This window comes from Ornithodoros turicata, unplaced genomic scaffold (genome assembly GCF_037126465.1).
Source record: "Ornithodoros turicata isolate Travis unplaced genomic scaffold, ASM3712646v1 Chromosome69, whole genome shotgun sequence".
Taxonomy (NCBI): Eukaryota; Metazoa; Arthropoda; class Arachnida; order Ixodida; family Argasidae; genus Ornithodoros; species Ornithodoros turicata.
In genome coordinates this window covers 642,863-665,821 of record NW_026999390.1, presented here as the reverse complement: position 1 = coordinate 665,821, position 22,959 = coordinate 642,863, and the positions used below count along the sequence as shown (strand labels likewise).

Sequence of the window (22,959 nt, the reverse complement as noted above, 5' to 3'; positions counted from 1 at the left end):
CCGTAAATATGTGCTCTTGGTCGATCTGATGGCATACGGCTGTATAACTCAGCCAACTTTGCAATTTTCCACCCACACAGAGTAAGAATCCTCCTCCTCCTTTCTTAGCAAATTGTGTTTTATGTATGTATGTCGCAAGATTTTATACCACTCGATATATCATGGTTGACGGTTTGATTCAAACTATTTTCATGCATGCACACGAATTACTTACCTGGGACTCTTGGAACAGAGCGTGAGATACTCAATGACATTTATTTATACTCCCGAAAGGGTCTGTTTTTTCTGGCAATGCATTTAGTGTCCACAAGGAGTATTTTTTTCCTTAGAGTGTAGTTTGGCATGCGAGAGAAACAGGAGTGGTGTGACAAAGATAACTGAGGTGTTGGCCTTCCTTTGCAGTGAGGCCTTTACGATGTTCAAGTACACCTTCTTCTGTCTGTTCGTTTGCGTAATTGGTAAGCGTTGGTCACACGTCCTTATTCTTACGACTTCTTATTCTTCCTTCTCTTTTCTTCGCGACGTAAACCCATGAATATTCACTGCCATGATAGCATTCTTCAATAATTCCACTGCCAAGCTATTCTTACAGAAGTGAGATACATATACGACGAATTTTCGATACATCACCCCACGTCAATCGGCCAATATATTATTTTTTTTCTTTCAATACCTTAAATTTTTGCAATATTCCGAACTCGAAACGTACGTGCAGCGGACAGTCCTTTTGCATCGAAATCTTGGCAACATTTTTGTACCCTTAAAGAACCAAAGTTACCCCCCCCCCCCCCAGGAAAATGTGATCTGATGGATTTGAAGGGTTTTTTTTTTTTTTCCACAAAAACAATGCATGCACGGATAGCTGATAGTGTCGGTCACGTTAGTTTCGTGTTGCAATACCGGTGTGGGTTCGTTTTAAAGAGCCCTATAGACTTGCTACACGTTACCTGAAAAATAAGGAACGAAATATGTTACTCAACAGCGAAAACAAACGAGTTCTCGTTCCTCGTTAAAGTCCGCGAGGCGTCCGCGAGGAATCCGGAATTCTAAAGTTAATGTAATATCCACTTGGAGATGCCTTCCAAGAAGAAAACACAAAAAAAGTTTCCCGAAAATCCGTTCGTGTCTTCTTTTTTTTCTTTCGTAAAACAGCAAAAACCTGGAATTCGAAACCAACTGCCAGATACTGACTGAAACGGCCTTTCCCTGCTTCGCCCGTTGCGGTGACGTAATTGACATTGCCGCGAGATTCCCAATCACTCAGCTGACGGCGTCTACAGGCTGGTTGCAATCGGATACCACCGAAAGCGTGAACGGAGATGTTTCTATAGCGACAGTGCGGCATTAGATTGCGTGTCGGAAGCTAGACCGTATTTTGTGACGGACAGCCTGCCTTCGTAACCGACTCCAGTGACGTCGGTACGCGCACTGTTGCCTGAATTCAGCCGGGAGCGCGCAGCCGGGGATGCAAAATCAAATTAAATTAATTTGTAATATTTCCGACTGGTTCAAAACGAAACATACCGGCTACATGTATATCAGGCACCCACTATTACGACCGCACCTACAGTTCAACAACGTTGTTTTGTCCGGACACCACCTTTGACGGATTACTTTTCCGTTACTAAGGGTGTTTGCAGAGCCGTTCCGACAGGGAGTTGATAGCCGGAGTCACTAAATAAGCTACGCTTCAGAGTATCGACACTGAGTTCCTAGAGCGAGCATGCGCCATCTTGTTTCCGCGCCACTATAGCGCCACGCTGCGCACGCGCACAGTCTACGTTAGCGCACGCTGCCACCTATCGTGCGCGGGTGAAATGTTCTTTTCCTGTACGAGCATCAGTTGACGGCCTTGAGCTCACCTTGACATCTTCTGGACGCTCTGGTTGACAATACATGGATTACCGCGCAACAATCATACACGCTTCTTAATCCCACAGCGAGCATTACGTTAGCCGTTTTACGATCCTCAATGGGGATGATACCGGTGTGGTGCGGAAACCAGATGGCGGTCCTGCTCTCCCTTAGACCTCAGTGTCGATACTCTGAAGCGGAGCTTATTTAGTGACTCTAGTGAGAGGGAGAGCGCCTTCGCTAAGGGGAAGGGAAAGGGCTGGGCTCCGAGCTGCAGGTCCCGGGAGCTAAGCTATATAATGGAGCGAGGGCCAAGAGAATGTTTTTTGAGCTCACAAGTGCGCATGCATTTTTTTTTCTCCATTCCTTTTTTTTTAATTTCCAGAGCTCCCGGTGGCGGGGGAGCACTTCTTTTCGTTTATCCTTCACAGGCGGGAGCTCGCCTCGAGAAGGCTTTGTGTGTTTCACTCTGCCAAATTATTAAATCAACTTCTTTTCATTTTAAGTGATGTTTCACATTGGATTTACTTCGAGATGCATTTGGTGGCCCAAATGTCCGGTTATTTTCCAAGCGATCCGGGTAAAGCCTCGCGTCGTCCGCTCCGGGTTCATGGCTTTCACAAATGCATGGAATGTCCTTAGAACAGCTTTAGCACAGTAAGGAAGACCACAAGGTGGCTTTATGAGGTCAGTGACGTGATTATCCGGAACCCTACTAGCTCTTTTCAACTGGCTCCGAACACTACGTGCGAAGCGTAGGGACGGTGGAACCATTTCAGAAGGCATCCACACTGAAGCAGAAAGGAACGGAGGGGGGGGGGGGGGGGTAGAAAAGTATCGTATTCATCATTTTTGTAAGGAAATACATTACGAGGTACATTATTTGAGACAAGTAGCTAAGTCTCTACTTCATCCCTAATAAAACTAAACGATTTACCCAGGCCAGTAGCGTACCAGCCTGCCCTGAAACGCACTACAAGTGCCTGCTTTCAGTATATTTTTTGTACTCACTAGCACATCTATTCGCTCGTGTGAACATTCTGCACACTCCCCATTAACCTTTTTTTTTTTCTAGTTCTGGAAGTCCTGGTTGGCGCACAGGAAGGAGGACTCGCACAGATCGTAGGTACGCTGCGCGTTCGTTGCAATCCTCATAACTTCACCCTGTTGCAAAACAGATACCGCTACAGCCTTTTCGTGTTAACGTCATTCGGGTCTCGAATGACATTATTTACGAAGCTTGCGCCCCACGACATTTGCTAATGATATTAAACGCCATGATGTCCGCCCACGCACTAAGTATGATATAAGCTATGCTGCTTTTAAAAACTGAACCCCTGTTACACATGCTGAAAATGCATGTGCTGTAGGGGACACGGCTGTTTAAAATCAGCACTTCGTGGTTTATCTCATCTCAAATCTCCAGGTGTTGCGAGACTATTTCTTTCGAGTGATAAACACTTGCAGCACGTGGTCCACCTTCAAATACAATATCGGCACAACACTTTTAAACGCAGCAGGGGTAACATGGGCCGCGGAACTACACTGTTGAAACAGAACTTCACCACATAGAACGCTCCTGGCCAACCATCATTTCCGAGCGATATCACTCTGTGTCCTGATTTGTTCAAAACAGGGGGGAGGCGCCTATCTGTGACAAGCATAATGTATCCCAGATAGGCCCCTCCTCCCATTTTCAACAAATCAATACACAGAGTGAGAGATTCGTCCCTCGTTAATATCTACACTTTCGTCCTTAGCAAAAAATTGTCCATGAAGTGAGTCGTTCATAATATCCAACCAGACAGCATTAATTGTGAAAAAAAAAATCCGGTTATCAGCGTATGCTTGTGCATGTACATCGTGGAAGTCGTAATTGCTGGAATATCCGCAAATTTAATTGCTTGAGGCTCATCGTCGTTGTCTTGGAAGAATTGCAGCGCTGTTTGCAGCCCTTCCCGAGCCATTGCTGCTGTGACAAGAGGCTTAGCACTGCCCGCATTGTCACAGAAAACGTCCAACTAGTTTTAGGAACTCTCGTCGGATGCCGGTTGCTCCATCGTCTCCGGAATTGCGTCGTCAGTCAGCTCCTTTTCGGTGTCCGTTTCGTCGAAAATGCTTAGGTGCTCGGCTTCAGCGTCCGGGTCCACTATTACGTCAGAGCTATTACGTCATCATGCCCCCTCCAGAATCATCCCCCGCATCACATCCCAGGCATAGCACGCTCTGCGCCAACCGTTGCCACGAATGATAGGATTATCGCTTCTGATTCCAAGAGAAAGGGAGGCGTACGCCTTTTTCTGTCAATTTCAATACATGATAACTGACACAAAAAGACGTGCGCCCCCCCACTCTCTCTCCTCGAATCAGAAGCGATAACCCTATCATTCGTGGCAATGGTTGGCGCAGAGCGTGCTATGCAGTGAAGTTGAGTTTTTAGGGTGTACTCAAACTGATAAAAGGAGGATTCTACCCTCTTAAAAACGAACTTCGCCGCATAGCACACTCGTAGTCAACCATAATCTCGAATGATATCGTTAGCTGCCCTCATTTGTTGAAAACGAGCGTGCTATGCGGTGAAGTTCATTTTTAAGAGTGTCGAAGAAGGGCGTGTCACCCCCTGTCAGGGGCGGATCTAGTGGGGGGGGGGGGGGTCAGGACAGGTCTCTTCAATTTCGGTCTTCACATAGTGTTTAATTGACCTCGATTGCGTACCTACAGTGCTGGGCAAGGCTGGACCCCGCTCTCAGGAAAATCCTTGATCCGCCCCTGCCCCCTGTTCTCTCCAAAGGTTGCCGTCATGGGAAGGTGTCCATAATAGCTAAAGGATACATAAAGTTCTACACTCTTAAAAATGAACTTCACCGCATAGCACGCTCCTAGCCAACCATTATCTCGAATGATATCGTTATCTGCCCTGACTTGTTGAAAACACGGGGCGTACGCCTTTTCTGTGACAATTATGAACAGCATAAGTGTCACAGAAATGGCGTACGCCCCCCGTTTTCAACAAATCAGGGCAGATAACGATATCATTCGAGATAATGGTTGGCTAGGAGCGTGCTATGAGGTGAAGTTCATTTTTAAGAGTGTACGGGGTCGGTCGCCGTCTGTGCAGTCCATTGTCCGAAAAGCGAAGATTCATATTATCGAGACACCATTACATGGGAAAAGTTTCGTTCCAAGAAAATAATGTCCATAATTCGAATTGTCCATATTAATCAGGGACGATTGTAATATTCTGTAATATAATAATATCAGGTAGGTCTTCCTCTGGAGCAGTTCTATGTATTTAATGTTGATGTTGGTGTATTTAAATAACATGTTCAGTTAACGTATTTGTCAACAGTTGCCGAATCCAGAACTAGGATAATGGCGGCACCTCAAGTTCGGCTCCCGACAAAAGCTCACACCACCGCCCGCCTCTTTTGAAATTCAACATTTATTTTCATGGTCATAAATACGTAAAAGGCTCTCCTCACCCAACCTTAGTCAGTCTCGACGGGTGCATATTCTGCATGAACTGACCCACTCCCCAACGTCTGAAATACGTAGAAGGGTCTCCTGACATAACCTTGATCAGTCTCAACGGGTGCATATTCTACATGACCTGACCCACTCCCCAACGTGTGAAATACGTAACAGGCTCTCCTCACCTAACCTTGGTCAGTCTCGACGGGTGCGTATCCTACATGAACTGACCCACTCCCCAACGTCTGAAATACGTAGAAGGGTCTCCTCACCTTACCTTGGTCAGTCTCAACGGGTGCGTACATGAACTGACCCACTCCCCAACGTGTGAGATACGTAAAAGGGTCTCTTCACCTTACCTTGGTCAGTCTCGACGGGTGCGTATTCTACATGAACAGAACCACTCCCCAACGTGGGAAATACGTAAAAGGGTGTCCTCACCTTCCCTTGGTCAGTCTCGACGGGTGCATATTCTACATGAACTGACCCACTCCCCAACGTGTGAAATACGTAACAGGCTCTCCTCACCTAACCTTGGTCAGCCTCGACGGGTGCGTATTGTACATGAACTGACCCACTCCCCAACGTCTGAAATACGTAGAAGGGTCTCCTGACCTTACCTTGGTCAGTCTCAACGGGTGCGTACATGAACTGACCCACTCCCCAACGTGTGAGATACGTAAAAGGGTCTCTTCACCTTACCTTGGTCAGTCTCGACGGGCGCGTATTCTACATGAACAGAACCACTCCCCAACGTGGGAAATACGTAAAAGGGTGTCCTCACCTTCCCTTGGTCAGTCTCGACGGGTGCATATTCTACATGAACTGACCCACTCCCCAACGTGTGAAATACGTAACAGGCTCTCCTCACCTAACCTTGGTCAGCCTCGACGGGTGCGTATTGTACATGAACTGACCCACTCCCCAACGTCTGAAATACGTAGAAGGGTCTCCTGACCTTACCTTGGTCAGTCTCAACGGGTGCGTACATGAACTGACCCACTCCCCAACGTGTGAGATACGTAAAAGGGTCTCTTCACCTTACCTTGGTCAGTCTCGACGGGTGCGTATTCTACATGAATTGACCCACTCCCCAACGTGTGAAATACATAGGCTCTCCTCACCCAACCTTGGTCAGTCTCGACGGGTGCATATACTACATGAACTGACCCGCTCCCCAACGTGTGAAATACGTAAAAGGGTATCCTCACATAACCTTGGTCAGTCTCGACGGGTGCATATTCTACATGAACTGACCCAACCCCAACGTGTGAAATACGTAAAATGCTCTGCTGTCCTAAACTTGGTCTGTCTCAACGTGTGCATATTCTACATGAACTGACCCACTCCCCAACGTGTGAAATACGTAAAAGGGTCTCCTCAGCTAACCTTGGTCACTCTGGACGGGAGCATATACTACATGAACTGACCCACTCCCCAACGTGTGGAATACGTAGAAGGCTCTCGTCACCTAACATTGGTCAGTCTCGACGGGTGCATATTCTACATGACCTGACCCACTCCCCAAAGTGTGAAATACGGAAAAGGCTCTCCTATATAACCTTGGTCAGTCTCGACGGGTGCATATTCTACATGACCTGACCCGCCTCCCAACGTGCTACATACAGAAAGGGCTCTCCTGACCTATCCTTGGTCAGTGTCGACAGGTGCATATTCTACATGACCTGACCGGCTCCCCAACGTGTGAAATACACAACATGCTCTCCTCAACTAACCTTGGTCAGTCTCGACGGGCGCGTATTCTACATGAACAGACCCACTCCCCAACGTGGGAAATACGTAAAAGGGTGTCCTCACCTAACCTTGGTCAGTCTCGACAGGTGCATATTCTACATGACCTGACCCACTCCCCAACGTGTGAAATGCGGATAAGGCTCTCCTGACCTAACCTTGGTCAGTCTCGACGGGTGCATATTCTACATGACCTGACCCACTCCCCAACGTGTGAAATACATAACAGGCTCTCCTCACCTAACCTTGGTCAGTCTCGACGGGTGCATATTCTACATGACCTGACCCACTCCCCAAAGTGTGAAATACGTAAAAGGATCTACTCACCTTCCCTTGGTCAGTCTCGACGGGTGCATATTCTACATGACCTGACCCACTCCCCAACGTGTGAAATGCGGATAAGGCTCTCCTGACCTAACCTTGGTCAGTCTCGACGGGTGCATATTCTACATGACCTGACCCACTCCCCAACGTGTGAAATACATAACAGGCTCTCCTCACCTAACCTTGGTCAGTCTCGACGGGTGCATATTCTACATGACCTGACCCACTCCCCAAAGTGTGAAATACGTAAAAGGATCTACTCACCTTCCCTTGGTCAGTCTCGACGGGTGCATATTCTACATGACCTGACCCACTCCCCAACGTGTTAAATGCGGATAAGGCTCTCCTCACCTAACCTTGGTCAGTCTCGACGGGTGCATATTCTACATGACCTGACCGGCTCCCCAACGTGTGAAATACACAACATGCTCTCCTCAACTAACCTTGGTCAGTCTCGACGGGCGCGTATTCTACATGAACAGACCCACTCCCCAACGTGGGAAATACGTAAAAGGGTGTCCTCACCTAACCTTGGTCAGTCTCGACAGGTGCATATTCTACATGACCTGACCCACTCCCCAACGTGTGAAATGCGGATAAGGCTCTCCTGACCTAACCTTGGTCAGTCTCGACGGGTGCATATTCTACATGACCTGACCCACTCCCCAACGTGTGAAATACATAACAGGCTCTCCTCACCTAACCTTGGTCAGTCTCGACGGGTGCATATTCTACATGACCTGACCCACTCCCCAAAGTGTGAAATACGTAAAAGGATCTACTCACCTTCCCTTGGTCAGTCTCGACGGGTGCATATTCTACATGAACTGACCCACTCCCCAACGTGTGCAATACGTAAAAGGCTCTCCTCAACTAACCTTGGTCCGTCTCGACGGGTGATATTGGACATGAACTGACCCACTCCCCAACGTGTGCAATACGTAAAAGGCTCTCCTCAACTAACCTTGGTCAGTCTCAACGGGTGCATATTCTACATGAACTGACCCACTCCCCAACGTGGGAAATACGTAAAAGGCTCTCGTCACCTAACCTTGGTCAGTCTCGACGGGTGCGTATTCTACATGAACTGACCCACTCCCCAACGTGTGGAATACGTAGAAGGCTCTCGTCACCTAACCTTGGTCAGTCTCGACGGGTGCGTATTCTACATGAACTGACCCACTCCCCAACGTGTGGAATACGTAGAAGGCTCTCGTCACCTAACCTTGGTCAGTCTCGACGGGTGCGTATTCTACATGAACTGACCCACTCCCCAACGTGTGCAATACGTAAAAGGCTCTCCTCAACTAACCTTGGTCAGTCTCAACGGGTGCATATTCTACATGAACTGACCCACTCCCCAACGTGTGGAATACGTAGAAGGCTCTCGTCACCTAACCTTGGTCAGTCTCGACGGGTGCGTATTCTACATGAACTGACCCACTCCCCAACGTGTGGAATACGTAGAAGGCTCTCGTCACCTAACCTTGGTCAGTCTCGACGGGTGCGTATTCTACATGAACTGACCCACTCCCCAACGTGTGGAATACGTAGAAGGCTCTCGTCACCTAACATTGGTCAGTCTCGACGGGTGCATATTCTACATGACCTGACCCACTCCCCAAAGTGTAAAATACGTAAAAGGATCACCTGACCTAACCTTGGTCAGCCTCGACGGGTGCATATTCTACATGAACTGACCCACTCACCAACGTGTGAAATACTTAAAAGGCTCTCCTCATCTAACCTTGGTCAGTCTCGACGGGTGCGTATTCTACATGACCTGACCCGCCTCCCAACGTGCTAAATACAGAAAGGGCTCTCCTGACCTATCCTTGGTCAGTCTCGACAGGTGCATATTCTACATGACCTGACCGGCTCTCCAACGTGTGAAATACACAACATGCTCTCCTCAACTAAACTTGGTCAGTCTCGACGGGCGCGTATTCTACATGAACAGACCCACTCCCCAACGTGGGAAATACGTAAAAGGATCTCCTCACCTAACCTTGGTCAGTCTCGACGGGTGCGTATTCTACATGAACAGACCCACTCCCCAACGTGGGAAATACGTAAAAGGGTGTCCTCACCTAACCTTGGTCAGTCTCGATGGGTGCGTATTCTACATGAACAGACCCGCTCCCCAACCTGTGAAAAACTTAAAAGGCTCTCCTCACCTAACCTTGGTCAGTCTCAACGGGTGCATATTCTACATGAACTGACCCACTCCCCAACGTGTGAAATACGTAAAAGGATCTCTTCACCTAACCTTGGTCAGTCTCGACGGGTGCGTATTCTACATGAACAGACCCACTCCCCAACGTGTGGAATACGTAGAAGGCTCTCGTCACCTAACCTTGGTCAGTCTCGACGGGTGCGTATTCTACATGAACTGACCCACTCCCCAACGTGTGCAATACGTAAAAGGCTCTCCTCAACTAACCTTGGTCAGTCTCAACGGGTGCATATTCTACATGAACTGACCCACTCCCCAACGTGTGGAATACGTAGAAGGCTCTCGTCACCTAACCTTGGTCAGTCTCGACGGGTGCGTATTCTACATGAACTGACCCGATCCCCAACGTGTGGAATACGTAGAAGGCTCTCGTCACCTAACCTTGGTCAGTCTCGACGGGTGCGTATTCTACATGAACTGACCCACTCCCCAACGTGTGGAATACGTAGAAGGCTCTCGTCACCTAACATTGGTCAGTCTCGACGGGTGCATATTCTACATGACCTGACCCACTCCCCAAAGTGTAAAATACGTAAAAGGATCACCTGACCTAACCTTGGTCAGCCTCGACGGGTGCATATTCTACATGAACTGACCCACTCACCAACGTGTGAAATACTTAAAAGGCTCTCCTCATCTAACCTTGGTCAGTCTCGACGGGTGCGTATTCTACATGACCTGACCCGCCTCCCAACGTGCTAAATACAGAAAGGGCTCTCCTGACCTATCCTTGGTCAGTCTCGACAGGTGCATATTCTACATGACCTGACCGGCTCTCCAACGTGTGAAATACACAACATGCTCTCCTCAACTAAACTTGGTCAGTCTCGACGGGCGCGTATTCTACATGAACAGACCCACTCCCCAACGTGGGAAATACGTAAAAGGATCTCCTCACCTAACCTTGGTCAGTCTCGACGGGTGCGTATTCTACATGAACAGACCCACTCCCCAACGTGGGAAATACGTAAAAGGGTGTCCTCACCTAACCTTGGTCAGTCTCGATGGGTGCGTATTCTACATGAACAGACCCGCTCCCCAACCTGTGAAAAACTTAAAAGGCTCTCCTCACCTAACCTTGGTCAGTCTCAACGGGTGCATATTCTACATGAACTGACCCACTCCCCAACGTGTGAAATACGTAAAAGGATCTCTTCACCTAACCTTGGTCAGTCTCGACGGGTGCGTATTCTACATGAACAGACCCACTCCCCAACGTGTGAAATACGTAAAAGGCTCTCCTCACCTAACCTTGGTCAGTCTCAACGGGTGCATATTCTACATGAACTGACCCACTCCCCAACGTGTGAAATACGTAAAAGGATCTCCTCACCTAACCTTGGTCAGTCTCAACGGGTGCATATTCTACATGAACTGACCCACTCCCCAACGTGGGAAATACGTAAAAGGGTGTCCTCACCTAACCTTGGTCAGTCTCAACGGGTGCATATTCTACATGACCTGACCCGATCCCCAACGTGTGAAATACGTAAAAGGGTGTCCTCACCTAACCTTGGTCAGTCTCGACGGGTGCATATTCTACATGACCTGACCCGATCCCCAACGTGTGAAATACGTAAAAGGGTGTCCTCACCTAACCTTGGTCAGTCTCGACGGGTGCATATTCTACATGACCTGACCCGATCCCCAACGTGTGAAATACGTAAAAGGGTCTCCTCACCTAACCTTGGTCAGTCTCAACGGGTGCATATTCTACATGAACTGACCCACTCCCCAACGTGGGAAATACGTAAAAGGGTGTCCTCATCTAACCTTGGTCAGTCTCGATGGGTGCGTATTCTACATGACGTGACCCGCTCCCCAACGTGTGAAAAACTTAAAAGGCTCTCCTCACCTAACCTTGGTCAGTCTCGACAGGTGCATATTCTACATGACCTGACCCACTCCCCAACGTGTGAAATGCGGAAAAGGCTCTCCTGACCTAACCTTGGCCAGTCTCGACGGGTGCATATTCTACATGATCTGACCCACTCCCCAACGTGTAAAATACATAAAAGGGGTCTCCTCACCTAACCTTGACGAGTCTCGACGGGTGCATATTCTACATGATCTGACCCACGCCCCAACGTGTGAAATACTTAAAAGGCTCTCCTCACCTAACCTTGGTCAGTCTCGACGGGTGCGTATTCTACATGACCTGACCCACTTCCTAACGTGTGAAATACGGAAAAGGCTCTCCTGACATAACCTTGGTCAGTCTCGAGGGGTGCATATTCTACATGACCTGACCCGCTCCCCAACGTGTGAAATACGGAAAAGGCTCTCCTGACCTAAGCTTGGTCAGTCTCGACGGGTGCGTATTCTACATGACCTGACCCGCTCCCCAACGTGCTAAATACGGAAAAGGCTCTCCTGACCTAACCTTGGTCAGTCTCGACAGGTGCATATTCTACATGACCTGACCGGCTCCCCAACGTGTGAAATACACAACAGGCTCTCCTCAACTAACCTTGGTCAGTCTCAGCGGGTGCATATTCTACATGAACTGACCCACTCCCCAATGTGTGAAATACGTAAAAGGCTCTCCTCACCTAACCTTGGTCAGTCTCCACGGGTACATAGTCCACTTGACCTGACCAGCTCCCCATAGTGTAAAATACATAAAATGGTCTCCGCACATAACCCTGGTCAGTCTCGACGGGTGCATATTCTACATGATCTGACCCACTCCCCAACGTGGGAAATACGTAAAAGGGTGTCCTCATCTAACCTTGGTCAGTCTCGATGGGTGCGTATTCTACATGACGTGACCCGCTCCCCAACGTGTGAAAAACTTAAAAGGCTCTCCTCACCTAACCTTGGTCAGTCTCGACAGGTGCATATTCTACATGACCTGACCCACTCCCCAACGTGTGAAATGCGGAAAAGGCTCTCCTGACCTAACCTTGGCCAGTCTCGACGGGTGCATATTCTACATGATCTGACCCACTCCCCAACGTGTAAAATACATAAAAGGGGTCTCCTCACCTAACCTTGACGAGTCTCGACGGGTGCATATTCTACATGATCTGACCCACGCCCCTACGTGTGAAATACTTAAAAGGCTCTCCTCACCTAACCTTGGTCAGTCTCGACGGGTGCGTATTCTACATGACCTGACCCACTTCCTAACGTGTGAAATACGGAAAAGGCTCTCCTGACATAACCTTGGTCAGTCTCAGCGGGTGCATATTCTACATGAACTGACCCACTCCCCAATGTGTGAAATACGTAAAAGGCTCTCCTCACCTAACCTTGGTCAGTCTCCACGGGTACATAGTCCACTTGACCTGACCAGCTCCCCATAGTGTAAAATACATAAAATGGTCTCCGCACATAACCCTGGTCAGTCTCGACGGGTGCATATTCTACATGATCTGACCCACTCCCCAACGTGTAAAATACGTAAAAGGGTCTCCTCACCCAACCTTGGTCAGTCTCGACGGGTGCATATTCTACATCACCTGACCCACTCCCCAACGTGTAAAATACGTAAAAGGCTCTCCTGACCTAACCTTGGTCAGTCTCGACGGGTGCATATTCTACATGATCTGACCCACTCCCCAACGTGCTAAATACGGAAAAGGCTCTCCTGACCTAACCTTGGTCAGTCTCGACAGGTGCATATTCTGCATGACCTGACCGGCTCCCCAACGTGTGAAATACACAACAGGCACTCCTCAACTAACCTTGGCCAGTCTCAACGGGTGCATATTCTACATGAACTGACCCACTCCGCAACGTGTGAAATACGTAAAAGGGTCTCCTCACCTTCCCTTGGTCAGTCTCGACGGGTGCGTATTCTACATGAACTGACCCACTCCTCAACGTGTGAAATACGTAAAAGGGTCTCCTCACCTAACCTTGGTCAGTCTCGACGGGTGCATATTCGACATGACCTGACCCGCTCAACAACGTGTGAAATAGTGAAAAGGATCTCCTGACCTAACCTTGGTCAGTCTCGACGGGTGCGTATTCTACATGACCTGACCCGCTCCCCAACGTGTGAAATACGTAAAAGGGTCTCCTCACCTAACCTTGGTCAGTCTCGACGGGTGATATTCGACATGAACTGACCCACTCGCCAACATGTGCAATACGTAAAAGGCTTTCCTCACCTAACCTTGATGAGTCTCGACGGGTGCTTATCCTACATGACATGACCCACTCCCCAACGTGTGCAATACGGAAAGGCTCTCCTGACCTAACCTTAATCAGTCTCGATGGGTGCATATTCTACATAAACTGACGCACTCTTCAACGTGTGAAATACGTAAAAGGCTTTCCTCACCTAACCTTGGTCAATGTCGACGGGTGCATATTCTACATGAACTGACCCACTCCCCAACGTGTGAAATACGTAAAAGGCTCTCATGACCTAACCTTGGTCAGTCTCGACGGGTGCATATTCTACATGACCTGACCCACTCCCCAACGTGTGAAATACGTAACACGCTCTCCTCACCTAACCTTGGTCAGTCTCGACGGGTGCATATTCGCCATGACCTGACCCACTCCCCAACGTGTGAAATATATAAACGGCTCTGCTGTCCTAGCCTTGGTCTGTCTCAACGTGTGCATATTCTACAGGAACTGACCCACTCCCCAATGTGTGAAATACGTAACACGCTCTCCTCACCTAACCTTGGTCAGTCTCGACGGGTGCATATTCTACATGACCTGACCCGCTCCCCAACGTGTGAAATACGTAACATTTTCTCCTCACCTAACATTGGTCAATCTCGACGGGTGCATATTCTACATGACCTGACCCACTCCCCAACGTGTAAAATACGTAAAAGGCTCTCCTGACCTAACCTTGACCAGTCTCGACGGGTGCATATTCTACATCACCTGACCCACTCCCCAACGTGTAAAATACGTAAAAGGGGCTCCTCACCTAACCTTGGTCAGTCTCGACGGGTGTATATTCTACACGACCTGACCCACTCCCCAACGTGTAAAATACGTAAAAGGGTCTCCTCACCTAACCTTGACCAGTCTCGACGGGTGCATATTCTACATCACCTGACCCACTCCCCAACGTGTAAAATACGTAAAAGGGGCTCCTCACCTAACCTTGGTCAGTCTCGACGGGTGCATATTCTACATCACCTGACCCACTCCCCAACGTGTAAAATACGTAAAAGGGTCTCCTCACCTAACCTTGACCAGTCTCGACGGGTGCATATTCTACATCACCTGACCCACTCCCCAACGTGTAAAATACGTAAAAGGGGCTCCTCACCTAACCTTGGTCAGTCTCGACGGGTGTATATTCTACACGACCTGACCCACTCCCCAAACGTGTAAAATACGTAAAAGGGTCTCCTCACCTAACCTTGACCAGTCTCGACGGGTGCATATTCTACATCACCTGACCCACTCCCCAACGTGTAAAATACGTAAAAGGGGCTCCTCACCTAACCTTGGTCAGTCTCGACGGGTGTATATTCTACACGACCTGACCCACTCCCCAACGTGTAAAATACGTAAAAGGGTCTCCTCACCTAACCTTGACCAGTCTCGACGGGTGCATATTCTACATCACCTGACCCACTCCCCAACGTGTAAAATACGTAAAAAGGGCTCCTCACCTAACCTTGACCAGTCTCGACGGGTGCATATTCTACATCACCTGACCCACTCCCCAACGTGTAAAATACGTAAAAGGGGCTCCTCACCTAACCTTGACCAGTCTCGACGGGTGCATATTCTACATCACCTGACCCACTCCCCAACGTGTAAAATACGTAAAAAGGGCTCCTCACCTAACCTTGACCAGTCTCGACGGGTGCATATTCTACATCACCTGACCCACTCCCCAACGTGTAAAATACGTAAAAGGGGCTCCTCACCTAACCTTGACCAGTCTCGACGGATGTATATTCTACACGACCTGACCCACTCCCCAACGTGTAAAATACGTAAAAGGGTCTCCTCACCTAACCTTGACCAGTCTCGACGGGTGTATATTCTACACGACCTGACCCACTCCCCAAACGTGTAAAATACGTAAAAGGGTCTCCTCACCTAACCTTGACCAGTCTCGACGGGTGCATATTCTACATCACCTGACCCACTCCCCAACGTGTAAAATACGTAAAAGGGGCTCCTCACCTAACCTTGGTCAGTCTCGACGGGTGTATATTCTACACGACCTGACCCACTCCCCAACGTGTAAAATACGTAAAAGGGTCTCCTCACCTAACCTTGACCAGTCTCGACGGGTGCATATTCTACATCACCTGACCCACTCCCCAACGTGTAAAATACGTAAAAAGGGCTCCTCACCTAACCTTGACCAGTCTCGACGGGTGCATATTCTACATCACCTGACCCACTCCCCAACGTGTAAAATACGTAAAAGGGGCTCCTCACCTAACCTTGACCAGTCTCGACGGGTGCATATTCTACATCACCTGACCCACTCCCCAACGTGTAAAATACGTAAAAAGGGCTCCTCACCTAACCTTGACCAGTCTCGACGGGTGCATATTCTACATCACCTGACCCACTCCCCAACGTGTAAAATACGTAAAAGGGGCTCCTCACCTAACCTTGACCAGTCTCGACGGATGTATATTCTACACGACCTGACTCACTCCCCAACGTGTAAAATACGTAAAAGGGTCTCCTCACCTAACCTTGACCAGTCTCGACGGGTGCATATTCTACATCACCTGACCCACTCCCCAACGTGTAAAATACGTAAAAGGGGCTCCTCACCTAACCTTGACCAGTCTCGACGGGTGCATATTCTACATCACCTGACCCACTCCCCAACGTGTAAAATACGTAAAAGGGGCTCCTCACCTAACCTTGACCAGTCTCGACGGGTGCATATTCTACATCACCTGACCCACTCCCCAACGTGTAAAATACGTAAAAGGGGCTCCTCACCTAACCTTGACCAGTCTCGACGGGTGCATATTCTACATCACCTGACCCACTCCCCAACGTGTAAAATACGTAAAAGGGGCTCCTCACCTAACCTTGACCAGTCTCGACGGGTGCATATTCTACATCACCTGACCCACTCCCCAACGTGTAAAATACGTAAAAGGGGCTCCTCACCTAACCTTGACCAGTCTCGACGGGTGCATATTCTACATCACCTGACCCACTCCCCAACGTGTAAAATACGTAAAAAGGGCTCCTCACCTAACCTTGACCAGTCTCGACGGGTGCATATTCTACATCACCTGACCCACTCCCCAACGTGTAAAATACGTAAAAGGGGCTCCTCACCTAACCTTGACCAGTCTCGACGGATGTATATTCTACACGACCTGACTCACTCCCCAACGTGTAAAATACGTAAAAGGGTCTCCTCACCTAACCTTGACCAGTCTCGACGGGTGCGTATTCTACATCACCTGACCCACTCCCCAACGTGTAAAATACGTAAAAGGGGCTCCTCACCTAACCTTGACCAGTCTCGACGGGTGCATATTCTACATCACCTGACCCACTCCCCAACGTGTAAAATACGTAAAAGGGGCTCCTCACCTAACCTTGGTCAGTCTCGACGGGTGTATATTCTACACGACCTGACCCACTCCCCAACGTGTAAAATACGTAAAAGGGGCTCCTCACCTAACCTTGACCAGTCTCGACGGGTGCATATTCTACATCACCTGACCCACTCCCCAACGTGTAAAATACGTAAAAGGGGCTCCTCACCTAACCTTGACCAGTCTCGACGGGTGCATATTCTACATCACCTGACCCACTCCCCAACGTGTAAAATACGTAAAAGGGGCTCCTCACCTAACCTTGGTCTGTCTCAACGGGTGCATATTCTACAAGTGAAAAGCTCACTGAGGCCTCCCTGTGGGTGACGTAGGGCGCATGCCTTCGGCTATCATAGAGGTGTTGTATAGAGGAACTGGACGTTATTTGTATAGTGACGTCACGGCATCGAAAGCTCTACGCAACGTTGGCACAGCTTGTGTTTACCTTTAGCTTAGGCCGGGACCAGCAAGAACAAAACAGAGTCACGTCACCACTTGGGTGCGTCGTGAAAAAAGAACAAAAAACACGGTGCAAAGTCAGCCCGTGCTTAGTCTGCAAAGGGGTATAGCCTGCATTTAGGGTGCAACATTCCCATGTGCGAGCGAGAAAACCCATTTGATAGCCATCGTGCTAGTGCAGTAGAATCACTCGTGTGTGTGCTTAGTATTTCTAGTGTGCCAGTTAGAGGAGAGGGAAAATATGGGAAGGCGGCCGAGGCTAGACTTTATGTGCACGTACCTCTGGACAGGAGATGCAGAAGATTGACCATCTTGCTTTTTTTCTTCTACTCAGTGTATGAAGCTAGGAACTCAGTATCTGTGGTGCGTGCTCCTGGTTATTCTGTCGGAGCAAGTCGTTCTGCTTGTACTAACTGTTTGCTAAGACATATGTTTCTCGTGCCGTGATAGTGCGTACACTGTTAAAACAGAACTACACCACATAGCACGCTCCTAGCCAACCATCATACCGAATGACATCATTCTGTGTCATGATTTGCTCAAAACAGGGGGGAGTCGCCTATCTGGGACAAGATAATCTGTCCCAGATAGGCACCTCCTCCAATTTTCAACAAATCAATGCACAGAACGATATAATTAGGAATGATGATTGGCTAGGAGCGTGCTATGTGGTGAAGTTCTGTTATAGTGGTGTGTAACAGTGTATAGTGGTGTCTCGCGATAGCTGAACAGCAGAAAGGTATGTGGTAAAGTACACTGTTCAAACAAGCATTCACTCCATAGCTTGAAGCTAACCACCATTCTGAATGATATTCTATCTCCCGATATGTCGAAAACAGGAGGAAGGGCCTATCTGGAGCATGCATAATGTTTCCCAGATATGCGCCTCCTCCCATTTTCATCAAATCCGAAGGCAGAATGGTATCTTTCGGACTGGTGGTTGGCTAGAAACGTGCTATGCGGTGAAGTTCTGTTTTAACAGTGTACGGTGTAGGATTGTAGAAACATATAGTATCGTCAAGAGTAACAGTTATATCCACAACGAGTTTCTTACATGCACTGTCTTGGGTGGACAGTAAAACAGAAGTATTCCTGGTTTCAGGGGGATTTGACGGTGCATTAGACGAAAGCGCAAAAGGTAACTACTGCTTTTCTTGCTTTTAATTTTGTAACTTTAGTGCTTTGAGACCTCCTTACGCAATAAAGGGATAGGCCTAAAAACCCTGAACCAAGATGGCGGTTGAAGTTTGGTAAGGCAATTTCAGTTGGTATTCCTTGAATACCGCCAATGAAAAATGTGTAGCCTACATGTACAGCTCGCATGAGGGTTAACCATTCCGGACCCTGGTGGCGCTTAGTAGAAATAATGACGGAGAGTGTTTGTTTGTATTTACAGTTAGAGGGGCGGCCCTCGTTATGAAGGCTTGTTACAGTTAGCTCTGACGAGAGACGTACATATCTACACTCTTAGAAATGAACTTCAACGCATAGCACGCTCCTAGCCAACCACCATCTCTAATGATATCGTGCAAACGGGAGGCGTGCGTCTTTTTGTGACTTTTATGCTCTCCATAATTGTCACAAAAGAGGCGGGCGCCTCCTGTTTTTAACAAATCGAGTCAAATAACGATATCATTCGAGATGATGGTTGGCTAAGAGCTTGCTATGCGGGGAAATTCTGTTTTAACAGTGCACGGTGTATAGGATTGTAGAAACATATAGTATCGTCAAGAGTAAGTTATATCCAAAACGAGTTTCTTACATGCACTTTCAAGTGGCGACAGTAAAACCGAAGTATTCCTCGTTTCAGATGAACTTAGACGACTACAGAAAATGAGAGACGGTAACTACTGCTTTTCTTGCTTTTCATTTTGTAATTTTTGTGCTTTGAAACCTCCTTACGCAATAAAGGGATAGGCCTAAAAACCCTAAACCAAGAAGGCGGTTGAAGTTTGGTAAGGCAATTTCAGTTGGTATTCCTCGAATACCGCCAATGAAAATGTGTAGCCAACATGTACAGCTCGCATGGGAGTTAACCTTTCCGGACCCTGGTGGAGCTTAGTAGAAAAAATGGCGGAGAGTGTTTGTTTGTATTTACAGTTAGAGGGGCGGCCCTCGTTATGAAGGCATTGTTACAGTTAGCTTTGACGAGAGCCGTACATATTTACACTCTTATAAATGAACTTCAACGCATAGCACGCTCCTAGCCAACCACCATCTCTAATGATATCGTGAAAACGGGAGGCGTACGTCTTTTGTGACACTTATGCTGTCCATAATTGTCACAAAAGAAGCGGACGCCTCACGTTTTTAACAAATCGAGTCAGATAACGATACCATTCGAGATGATGGTTGGCTAAGAGCCTGCTATGCGGTGAAGTTCGTTTTTAATGGCGTACTCTACGTGCATGTGTGGTTAGCATCGCTTTTGCACACTCAGAACAGAACTTCACCGCACAGCACGTTGTGCGCCAACCACTGCCACGAGTGATAGGGTTATCGCTTCTGATTTGAAGAGAGAGAGGGGCGTACGCACAGTTGTAGCAATTATCATATATCCAACTTGTCAATAATAGGAGTACCCCCTCGCTCTTGGAATCAGAAGCGGTAACTCTATCATTCATGACAGTGGTTGGTCTCTTGGTCTCTTTCTGCAGGAGGCGGGTCTTGCTCAACGACCCATCTAACACTTTGCTCTCCACGACTAACTCATGCACCCTCTACGCATCTCCACCCTTCATCCTCTATCCTCCATTCGTCTTTCTTTTCTTCTTTTCTTTTTTGTTTTGGTATAGTCGTGACTACGCCCACTTCTGTGTGGCCAACAACGGCGAGCCGATCCTGCCATTACTCCCCCTCCCTCCATTCTTTTCTGAGAGTGACCTCTGTGAGACCGACGACGGCGAGCTCATTCAGCACTACCACCATTTGAGGGAGTGGGGTATGCGACTCAGGGGAAAAACAAAACAGAAACCCAGGAGCATGTCTAAGTTCTTTTTCAATATCACGGCGCGTTGAAAGTGTCTTAGCATAGGAAAAAAACACACACACGCAATTTCGACGTGTCAGAGCTTGATGATGACGCTGGTTAGGGTCAGGTCGCTCGAGGGTAGCGGAGGAATCACTGTCTAGCTTAATGTGCTGCTGAATGAGCACTCTCAAAATTGATGTCCCAGTATGTCTGCGTCGTCCAGGTAGTTCTCGACTCCCTACGCACTTTATTATTATTATAAGAAATTGCGAAGAGGATGAGGATCACCTGACCCCACCTGCGCTCATCTTCGTGAATAAGCAGATATCGAGCTCGTGGATAGCTGCTCGTTCGTGTGGCATTAAACACTTGTTCTCTCAATTGGAGTCATCGTTTCCTAGATTTTGGTGCCGAAACACGGGATCGAACCACGGATCCCGGGTTCGATCCCGGGTTTCGGGATGCCAGTTCAGCTGGCAGTTAAGCTTCAGCTAGTTTACGCTGGCAAAATACGTTCATCTCTTGGCTTTATATCGACGGGAATATGTCGGCAAGCGGTAAAACGACATGTAAACAAAGTCGCATGACCTCAAAATGACGTTTTCTCTGACGTGTGACCAGGACAATATGGCGGTTTTACAACAAGCTGCTCAAGCACGCTTGAGGGTAGTTTACAAAAATGGCGGATTTATGTCACCTCTGTGGATGGAGGAAAGAATGCTAGCAGACGACGCCAAAGTATCATAGATGATCTCTCTCGATTGGTGGCGTTGGGTGAAACCGACGCCTAGGGTGCCTGAATACTAGCTCCCTCCCACGGTGTAGGCTGGAGTCACCCTTTGTAGAAGCGAATGGCGCCAAGCCGCGTATTGACTACAACGCTTACCATGCATGCATGCTATGCACTGATTTTTTCAAACCTCCTTTGCTACAAATTTACTCAGCTCTAAAATGCACTGCGTCACTAAGCGTATCGCTACACCTTTGTGAGCGTACCGCAAGCTGTGCGTGGGAGTCAATATGGCGGAAATTCGTAGCAGACGACGCGGTTGTCTTCATCCTATGCAGAGGGAGTTAGTATTGAGGCACCCTACAGGCGCCTAAACGAGCACCCTAAACAGGCACCCTACACGGCCACCCCTCGGAGACCATAATGGTACGGCTCCTCCGCGCGCGACACCGCCGATAGGGGACAGCTGGATGGGCCCACTGGGTGGAGATTTCAGACAAGTACATTGCAAGCAGTACATTGCCTCTGTATTCTGGAGCATTGTTTTTTTTTACATGCTAACTTACATCCATGAAGGTACCTTAGACGATGTTACCAAGGATCTGGAGAAGGCCTTTGGACGTTAAGGAAGGAAGGTCATCGCACAATGAACAACGAAATGAAAGTGTGTATTCAAGAATGGACGTTCGACGACGCCTTCAACACCATGGAGAATTATACTTCGTTTACCGTCGAAGCGCTGTAATCACCGAGGCAATCCGCCTCAATCGTCCAGTTAAAATAAATACGACGTGAGTGCTCTCGCGATATTTTGTATGTTTATATGCTTGTTTGCTCTTTTTCAACCGTTTTCGTCTTCTACAGCCTGAATATTCGTATAGTATTAACTAATTTATCAACAGTAAGCATATATTAGAATGTAATCCTTCACGCTCCCTTTGTTGTGCTTTTCTGTGCTCCTCCTTCTTCCCTTCATTAATGGCTTCGTGTAACTGTTGCACATCTGCGGGGGCGACACCCTCGCCCCTCGTTGTTTTGTATGTGTTTGTGTTAAAATAAAGTTGAGTCACAGTGATACCAGCGCTCGGGTCCATCCTCTGGGCCTATATAAGCGGCAGCCTGGTCCACTGTAGGCAGTTCGTCTTCAGGAAACTGTCTTGGTTGTTAGTTACTCCGTTCCCTCGTCCCTCTTCCCGCCTTGTGTGAGGACTTTGTTCTTCCCTCGGCTGTGGGAGACGTGGACAAGGGACAAGCTCCCCTTCCCGCTGTGGAAAACTAAAAGCCGGAAAGAAGTGCAAAGAACCGGAAAGAAGTGCAAAGTTTCCTTGGAATCTGAAACTATACTATCACCGTTTCATAAAAGATTTTGCGCGCTTAACCCGACCATTAACCGACCTCACAGGGAAGGGCGTACCCTTTGTATGGACAGCTGAGTGTGATGCCGCAACCCTGAAGCGACGCCTTGTGTCTGAACCAGTGTTGTGCCATTTCGATCCAGGCAAGCCGACAGAGATACACACGGACGCGCGCGATTGCGGAATTGGTGCTGTCCTCGTGCAAAGAGATGGACACGAAGAACGTGTGGTTGCTTACGCCAATCGCCGCCTCAACAGAGCGGAATGCAACTACAGCACAACAGAAAAAG

At 48.3% G+C, this 22,959-nt stretch overlaps 1 long non-coding RNA gene across 1 annotated transcript; it reads left to right on the top strand.

Moving 5' to 3' along the window:
• The first annotated feature begins 411 nt into the window (after positions 1 to 411).
• On the top strand, positions 412 to 22,119 carry LOC135374528 (uncharacterized). Its single transcript, XR_010416939.1, has 5 exons — positions 412 to 458; positions 2,930 to 2,980; positions 18,716 to 18,751; positions 19,424 to 19,456; positions 21,891 to 22,119. It is a non-coding gene; the product is annotated as an uncharacterized LOC135374528 (long non-coding RNA).
• The last annotated feature ends 840 nt before the right edge of the window (positions 22,120 to 22,959 follow it).